Source organism: Primulina huaijiensis, chromosome 4 (genome assembly GCF_012295235.1).
Source record: "Primulina huaijiensis isolate GDHJ02 chromosome 4, ASM1229523v2, whole genome shotgun sequence".
Classification (NCBI taxonomy): Eukaryota; Viridiplantae; Streptophyta; class Magnoliopsida; order Lamiales; family Gesneriaceae; genus Primulina; species Primulina huaijiensis.
In genome coordinates this window covers 23475743-23484039 of record NC_133309.1, presented here as the reverse complement: position 1 = coordinate 23484039, position 8297 = coordinate 23475743, and positions in this window count along the sequence as shown.

The following is an 8297-nucleotide window of genomic DNA, read 5'->3' as shown; positions in this document are numbered from 1 at the left end:
AATATTATGCTAAATTTCTTGGGAAGAATGTTGACGATCAAAAGAAGTCAATCATGCATTCTCTCCAAGAATTGTTTGATTTGTATGCTAGTGAACAATGTGATGAACCGAGTGCGCAGTCGGAGGAGTTGCCGACATATAAGAGCAAAAGTGGAGCACTGAACTTCTTTCAAAGTTTGAAACGACAAAAGTTCAAAGGAAAATCGGTGACAACAACCAATTACAATGAGATCCAAATTTATCTAAGTCAATATATTGAGACTACGGATAATTTCGATGTTCTTGATTTGTGGAAAGTAAATTCTAAACTTTATCCAGTGTTATCTGCAATTGCAAGAGATGTCCTACCCATTCAAAGTTCAAGTGTAGCTTCCGAATCAGCATTTCAGTATGTGGAAGAATCATTGGTGACCAAAGAACTAATTTAAAGCCAGAAACACTTTCCATGCTAACGTGCCTACAAGATTGGTTTGCAGCATAAAAAAGAATAGGACCTCTGGCGCAATCGACGAATTCCAAAGCTCAAGTTCCGACGAAGATCCAGAATATTCTAAATATATTTTAATAAATCGCGATGAATTTTAGATTAACAATTGTAAAAATAAATGTTTAAGTTATTCTGTTAAATTTTTTTTTATGTAATCATAATTATTTGCAATCAAAATTCTAAATAAAAAATTCTCCATTAATATGACTAATTTTAATTATATAGTAAAATAGAATAAATTAGAGTTCGGAATCGGTTTGAACCGAACCGGAATCGGTTTATTAGAAGCCGAACCGGTCTTGGTTTGGATTGGTTCCAAGTATTTGAACTTGGAACCGGAACCGGTTCGGAACCGGTTCCTAACATGTTCAGACCGGTTCCAAGTTCACCGGACCCAGAACCGGTAGGAACCGGTCCGAAACCGGTCCGGTGGAACCGATAAGCATGCCTGGGCCCGAACTGACAAGTATGTTATTCTTGAAGAAGTCCAGCTCGCCCGAGCTCATCAGCGGAAGGATCCAACCAACAGCCCCAGAGGACCATCGATCGCGATTTGAAAATGTTGCACTCCTCCACCAGTACCCGGACCCCATCAAGTGTCGAGTTTTCTTTACATCTCTAATATGATCAGGCCAGCAGTGGTTCAACTTGTTTCGGCCCGATGACATCAAGACTTTTCAGTATTTTGCAGGAGCACGAGTGCTAACGAGCATACATACAACGGTTCAGCGTTGTGGTCATTGAAGTGCCATCTGCCACGTTCGACCTATTGATAAGTGCATTCGTTCACGGCTCACTATGGAGGATTTCCTGAAATCATTAATAAAAAGCCAGCATATATTTATGATGAACTACAGGCCCGGACTAACAAGTACATTATTCTTGAAGAAGTCCAGCTCGCTCGAGCTCATCGGCGGAAGGATCCAACCAACTGCCCTAGAGCACCACCGATCGCGGTTCGAAAATGTTGCACTCCTCCACAAGTACCCGGACCCCGTCAAGTGTCGAGTCTTCCTTACAAATCTAATAGGATCAGCACAGCAGTGGTTCAACATGCTTCGGCTCGGTGACATCAAGACTTTTCAGTATTTTGCAAGATCACGAGAGCTTACGAGTATACATACAACGGTTCAGCGTTGTGGTCATTGAAGTGTCATCTGCCACGTCAGAACTATTGATAAGTGCATACGTTTAGGGCTCACTATGGAGGATTTCCTAAAATCATTAATAAAAAGCCAGCATATACTTATGATGAACTACATGTCTGGACAGACAAGTACGTTATTCTTGTAGAAGTCTAGCTCGTCCGAGTTCATCAGCGGAAAGATCCAACAAACATCCCCAGAGTACCACCGATCGCGGTTTGAAAATTTTGCACTCCTCCACCAGTACCCGGACCCCGTCAAGTGTCGAGTTTTCTTTACATCTCTAATATGATCAGGCCAGCAGTGGTTCAACTTGTTTCGGCCCGATGACATCAAGACTTTTCAGTATTTTGCAGGAGCACGAGTGCTAACGAGCATACATACAAAAGTTTAGCTCCGTGGTCATTGAAGTGCCATCTGCCACGTCCGACCTACTGATAAGTGTATTCGTTCAGGGGCTCACTTTTGAGAATTTATTGAAATCATTAACAAAAAGCCAGCAAATATTTATAATGAATTAAAGGCCCGAACTGACAAGTACATTATTTTTGAAGAAGTCCAGCTCGACCAAGCTCATTATCAGAAGGATCCAACCAACAGCCCAAAAGACCACCGATCGCGGTTCGAAAAGGTTGCACTCCTCCACAGTACCCGAACCTTGTCAAGTGTCGAGTCTTCCTTACAACTCTAATAGGATCAGCACAGCAGTGCTTCAACCTGTTTCGGTCCGGTGACATCAAGACTTTTCAGTATTTTACAGGTGAACGAGAGCTTACGATCATACATACAACGGTTCAGGGTTGTGGTCATTGAAGTGCCCTCAGGCAGGTAAGACCTATTGATAAGTGCTTTCGTTCAGAGGCTCACTATTGAGGATTTCATGAAATCATTAATGAAAAAACCAACAAATACTTATGATGAACTATAGGTCCGGATTGACAAGTATGTTATTCTTGAAGAAGTCTAGATCGCTTGAGCTCATCAGCCGAAGGATCCAACAAACGGCCACAGAGGACCACCGATCGCGGTTCAAAATTGTTGCACTCCTCCAACAGTACTCGGATACCGTCAAGTGTCGAGTCTGTCTTACAACTCTAATAGGATTGGCCCAGTAGTGGTTCAACCTGCTTCGGCCCGGGTAAAATCAAGATTTTTCAGGATTTTGTAGGAGAACGAATGCTTACGATCATACATACAACGGTTCAGCGTTACGATCATTGAAGTGCCGTCAGCCACGTTAGACCTATTGATAAGTGCTATCGTTCAGGGGCCTCACTATTGAGGATTTCATGAAATTATTAATAAAAAGCCAACAGATACTTATGATGAACTATATGCCCGAACTGACAAGTATGTTATTCTTGAAGAAGTCCAGCTCGCCTGAGCTCATCAGCGGAGGGATCCAACCAACAGCCCCAGAGGACCATCGATCGCGGTTTGAAAATGTTGCACTCCTCCACCAGTACCTGGACCCCATCAAGTGTCGAGTCTTCTTTACATCTCTAATATGATCGGGCCAGCAGTGGTTCAACTTGCTTCGGCCCGATGACATCAAGACTTTTTCATTAATTTTCAAGAGCACGAGTGCTAACGAGCATACATATAACGGTTCAGCGTTGTGGTGATTAAAGTGCCATCTGCCACGTTCGACCTATTGATAAGTGCATTCGTTCACGGCTCACTATGGAGGATTTCCTGAAATCATTAATAAAAAGCCAGCATATACTTAGGATGAACTACAGGCCCGGACTGACAAGTATATTATTCTTGAAGAAGTCCAGCTCGCTCGAGCTCATCAGCGGAAGGACCCAACCAACAGCTACAGAGGACCACCGATCGCAGTTCAAAAATTTTGCACTCCTCCACAAGTACCCGGACCCCGTCAAGTGTCGAGTCTTCCTTACAAATCTAATAGGATCAGCACAGCAGTGGTTCAACCTGTTTCGGCTCGTTGATATCAAGACTTTTCAGTATTTTGCAAGATCACGATAGCTTACGAGTATACATACAAAGGTTCAGCATTGTGGTCATTGAAGTGTCATCTGCCACGTCAGACCTATTGATAATTGCATACGTTCAGGGCTCACTATGGAGGATTTCCTGAAATCATTAATAAAAAGCCAGCATATACTTATGATGAACTAAATGTCCGGACAGACAAGTACGTTATTCTTGAAGAAGTCCAACTCGCCCGAGCTCATCAGCAAAAGTATCCAACCAACAGCCCCAGAGTACCACCGATCGCGGTTCGAAAATGTTGCACTCTTTCACCGTACCTGGACCCAATCAAGCGTCGAGCCCGCCTTACAACTCTAATAGGATTGTCCCAGCAGTGGTTCAACCTGCTTCGGCCCGGTTACATCAAGACCTTTCAGGATTTTGCAGGAGCACGAGAGCTTACGAGCATACATACCAAGGTTCAGTGTAGTGGTCATTGAAGTGCAATCTGCCACGTCAGACCTATTGATAAGTGCATTCGTTCAAGGCTCACTATGGAGGATTTCCTGAAGTTATTAATAAAAAGCCTGCAAATATTTACGATGAACTGTAGGCCGAGACAGACAAGTACGTTATTCATGAAGAAGTCCAGCTCGACCAAGCTCATCAGCGGAAATATCCAACCAGCAGCCCCCAAGGACCACCGATCGTGGTTCAAAAATTTTGCTCTCCTCCACCTTTACTCGGACCCCATCAAGTGTCGAGTCTTCCTTAAAACTTTAATAGGATTGGCCCAGCAGTGATTCAACCTGCTTCAGCCCGGAGACATCAAGACTTTTTAAGGATTTTGCAGGAGCACGAGAGCTTATGAGCATACATACAACGGTTCAGCGCGGCGGTCATTGAAGTGCCATCTGCCACGTATGACCTAATGATAAGTGCATTCGTTCAAGGAAATCATTAATAAAAAGCCAGCAAATACTTATGATGAACTACAAGCCTTGACAGAAAAGAACGTTAATCTGGAAGAAGTCCATCTCACCCCAGCTCATCAACGGAAGGATACGACAAACAGCCCCATAGGACCCCCGATCGCGGTTCGAAAATGTTGCATTCGTCCACCAGTTCCCGGACCCCATCAAGTGTTGAGTCTTCCATACAACTCTAATAGGATCGACCCAGCAATGGTTCAACCTGCTTCGGCTCGGTTACATCAAGACTTTTCAGTATTTTACAGGAGCACGAGAGCTTACGAGCATACATACAACGGTTCAGCGCGGCGGTCATTGAAGTGCCATCTACCATGTACGACCTAATGATAAGTGCATTCGTTCAAGGAAATCATTAATAAAAAGCCAGCAAATACTTATGATAAACTATAGGCCCTGACAGAAAAGTACGTTATTTTTGAAGAAGTTCAGTTCGCCCGAGCTCATTAGTGGAAGGATCCAACAAACAGCCCCATAGGACCACCGATCTCGGTTCGAAAATGTTGCACTCCTCCACTAGTGTCCGGTGACCCCATCAAGTGTCGAGTCTTCCTTTCAAGTCTAATAGGATGGCCCAGCAGTGGTTCAACCTGCTTCTGCCCTGTGACATCAAGACTTTTCAGGATTTTGTAGGAGCACGAGAGCTTACGAGCTTACGTGCAACATGTTCAACGTTGTGGTCATTGAAGTGCCATCTGCCAAGTCTGACCTATTGATAAGTGCTTTCGTTCAGGGGCTCACGATGGAGGATTTCATGAAATCATTAATAAAAATCAAAAAAATACTTATGATGAACTATAGGTCCGGACTGACAAGTACGTTATTTTTGAAGAAGTCGCGAGCTCATCAACGGAAGGATCCAACCAACAGCCTCAGAGGACCACCGATTGCGGTTCGAAAATGTTGCACTCTTCTACCAGTACCCGGACCCATCAAGTGTTGAGTCTGCCTTAAAACTCTAATAGGATTGGCCCAGTAGTGGTTCAACCTGCTTCGGCCTCGATGACATCAAGACTTCTCAAGATTTTGCAGGAGCACGAGAGCTTATGAGCATACATACAACGGTTCGGCGTTGTGGTCATTGAAATGACATCTGTCCCATGTCCAACCTATTGATAAGTGCATTTGTTCAGCGCTCACTATGGTGGATTTTCTGAAATCATTAATAAAAAGCTAGCAAATATTAATGATGAACTACAGGCCTAGAAAAACAACTACGTTATTCTTGAAGAAGTCCAGCTCGCCCGAGCTCATCAGCGGAAAGATCCAACCAACTGCCCCCAAGGACCACCGATCGCGGTTCGAAAATTTTGCACTCATCCATCAGTACTCGGACCCCATCAATTGTTGAGTCTTCCTTACAACTCTAATAGGATTGGCCCAGCAATGGTTTAACCTGCTTCGGCCAGGTGACATCAAGACTTTCTCAAGATTTTGCAGGAGTACGAGAGCTTACGAGCATACATACAACGGTTCAGCGCTGTGGTCATTGAAGTGCCATCTGCCACGTTCGACCTATTGATAAGTGCATTCGTTCAGGGGCTCACTATGGAGGATTTCCTGATATCATTAATAAAAGCCAGCAAATACTTATGATGAACTACATGCCCGGATAGACAAGTACGTTATTCTTGAAGAAGTCCAGCTCGCCCTAGCTCATCAGCGGAAGGATCCAACCAATAGCCCCAGACAACCACCGATCGCGGTTCGAAAATGATGCACTCCTCCACCAGTACCCAGACCCCATCAAGTGTCGAGTCTTCCTTACAACTCTAATAAGATCGGCCCAGCAGTGGTTCAACCTGCTTCGGCCCGGTGAAATCAAGAGTTTTCAGGAATTTGGATAAGCACAAAAGCTTACGAGCATACATACAACGGTTCAGCTTTGTGGTAATTGAAGTGCCATCTGCCACGTCCAACGACCTATTGATAAGTGCATCCATTGAGGGGTTCACTATAGTGGATTTCCTAAAATAATTAATAAAAAGCTAGCAAATACTTATGATGAACTATTGGCCTGGACAGAGAAGTACGTTATTGAGAAGAATAGGGCAATAATGGATGAGTACGGAAAGAGAGTAGGAAAAGGAGAAGAAGGGAATTCAGTAGAATAAGTGCACGCGGTAGTGGGAGAGGGGCATGAAGAAATTATCTTAATCCTTGGAAATCCCGGGAGAAGCACTAAAGTTGCCCGGGACCTGGAATCAGCCATCCGAGCTCAATTAATAACTTGTTTATAGCAGAATGTGGATATCTTCGCGTGGTCCTTTATGGAGTTAATTGGGATGCCCATGTAGTTGAACACAAACTAAATACTCTCCCAAACTCTCGGCTAGTGGTGTAGAAGAAAAGACATTTCGGACCAGAAAAAGACAGGATAATAGCAGAGCAAGTGGGGGAGCTTCTGAAAGCTAGCCAAGTCCGAGAATTACAATTCTCGACTTGGCTGTCAAATGTGGTTCTAATCCAGAAAGCCACCGGTATATGGAGGATGTGTGTGGATTTCAGATATCTGAACAGAGCTTGTCCCAAAGATTGTTATCATTTGCCCTGGATTGCATGGGCTACTTATGATGGACAAAATTTTTGAAAAGCAAATCGGAAGGAATGTTGAGGTATACGTTGATGACATCTTGGTCAAATCCAAGGAGAAGGCACGTTTCATCTTAGATCTGGAAGAAACTTTCTCAACTCTTAGAAACTATGGGGTCAAGTTAAATTCACTAAAGTGCACTTTCGGGGTCAAGAGTGGCAAGTTTATGGGCTTCATAGTAACCTATAGGGGAATTGAAGTTAATCCGGAAAAGGTGAAGGCTATTTTGGAAATGGTCTCTCCTAAAACCATCAAGGATGTGCGAAAGCTGACGGGCCGGATTGCAGCTTTGTCCCGTTTCATATGTATATCAGCACATCGAAGTTATCCCTTCTTCCAAGTACTCAGAAAGGAGAAAAGATTCGGATGGGATGATAAAACCGAACAAGCCTTTCAAGATCTAAAAAGTTATCTAACCGGGTTGCCTATCTTGATTAAACCCGGGCCGGGAGAAAAATTGCTGGTCTATTTGTCTGCCACTGAATGCGCCGTCAGCTCGGTTCTTATTCAAGAAGATGGAACTGATCATAAGCTTGTGTATTATGTGAGCCATGCCCTCTGAGGCCCCCGAATTGAGTTATACGGAACTGGGAAAAATACCCTTGGCATTGGTCATAACTGCAAGAAAATTGAGACTATATTTCTTGTCTTATCCTATCATTGTCATTACCAACAGATCCCTGGGAAGAATCATGACCAATCCGGATATCTCGGGGAGGCTTGTAAAATGGACAATAGAGCTCGGGGAGTATGATATCATTTATCAGCCAAGGACTGCCATAAAAGCTTAAGCCTTTTCAGATTTTCTAATTGAATTGGCACAACCCGGGCAGGAAGAGGTTTGGAAAGTGTTTGTTGATGGTGCTACCAGTAAAGAGGATAGTGAGATGAGAGTCGTTCTAGTTTCCCCCACTAGAGAAAAAGTAAATCTTGCTATAAGATTGGACTTATGTGCCTCGAGTAATGAATGGGAGGAACCTGGATGAACCGTCCGAGAGGGGCTCTGGCCACCCTCTTCAATATCACTCACTAAGACCATCTCGGGGGCAACCCCTACCTTTCTCTTGCGTTGAACAAGAGGAATATGGTCCCCTAAATTCTCAGGAGAACTGGAGCGCCTGGGCTCTTGTTGAATGGATTTGGTT